Source organism: Mastomys coucha, unplaced genomic scaffold (assembly GCF_008632895.1).
Source record: "Mastomys coucha isolate ucsf_1 unplaced genomic scaffold, UCSF_Mcou_1 pScaffold2, whole genome shotgun sequence".
Classification (NCBI taxonomy): Eukaryota; Metazoa; Chordata; class Mammalia; order Rodentia; family Muridae; genus Mastomys; species Mastomys coucha.
This window is the reverse complement of record NW_022196902.1, coordinates 12,411,075-12,411,378: the sequence shown is the minus strand read 5'-3', so window position 1 is coordinate 12,411,378 and position 304 is coordinate 12,411,075.

The window sequence follows — 304 nt, the reverse complement described above, 5'->3', positions numbered from 1 at the left end:
GCCGCTTAAATGGGGTTCTGGTAAATCCGTTCTCTCTCTCTCTTAGAATAAAGGCACCATCTTTTATTCTATACTAGCTTCTTAGGCTCAACTCAGCCTTTGAAAACTTTTCTTAATCCTCTTCTGGCTTTTGTGTCCATAACCCTTTCCACCCTCACCTGAGTGGTAAGAAGTGTGTCTTACTCATATACCACAGCATGTCCTCTGCAGTATTCATTTACCGTGTTGTATGGTGTGTGTGGAATTCAGCTTGCACACACGTGGAGGCCTGAGGACAACTGGAATCTATTGTCCTTCCACCCTC